Source organism: Eimeria mitis, genomic scaffold (genome assembly GCF_000499745.2).
Source record: "Eimeria mitis Houghton genomic scaffold, Emh_scaff3642, whole genome shotgun sequence".
Lineage (NCBI taxonomy): Eukaryota > Apicomplexa > Conoidasida > Eucoccidiorida > Eimeriidae > Eimeria > Eimeria mitis.
This window is the reverse complement of record NW_013571984.1, coordinates 435-907: the sequence shown is the minus strand read 5'-3', so window position 1 is coordinate 907 and position 473 is coordinate 435.

The window sequence follows — 473 nt, the reverse complement described above, 5'->3', positions numbered from 1 at the left end:
AGATAAATTCGAGTATTTTATTTAATTTAACACAAAAAATAAACAAAATACACAAGGTTTCCCTAAAATTCATTAAGTTTCTGCTTTCGTGTTTCTCTGCCCGCCGCACCCACCAACATTGATCCCGGGAGAGGTAACGGCGCCTTTCTGTGCTGATGCAAATGACGCAGCATTGCCTCTGATGCAAAAACTATAGATTCAACAACATGTTCGTGGCCAATCAACTCACGAACAGCTGAAGAAAAATCTGGCCGCCATATAACAATCCTGAAATAAGCACAAATAATAATATATAAAACATATATGAAACGCAAACACAAACATTTTACACGTTCATACACGCACGATACCTATAATATTTTATAATGCTGAAATACTAAACTCTCTAAACCCTAAACCCTAAACCCAAACCCTAAACCCTAAACCCTAAACTACGTAAACCCCAAGCTATATAAAACCACTGCAATCCGCCT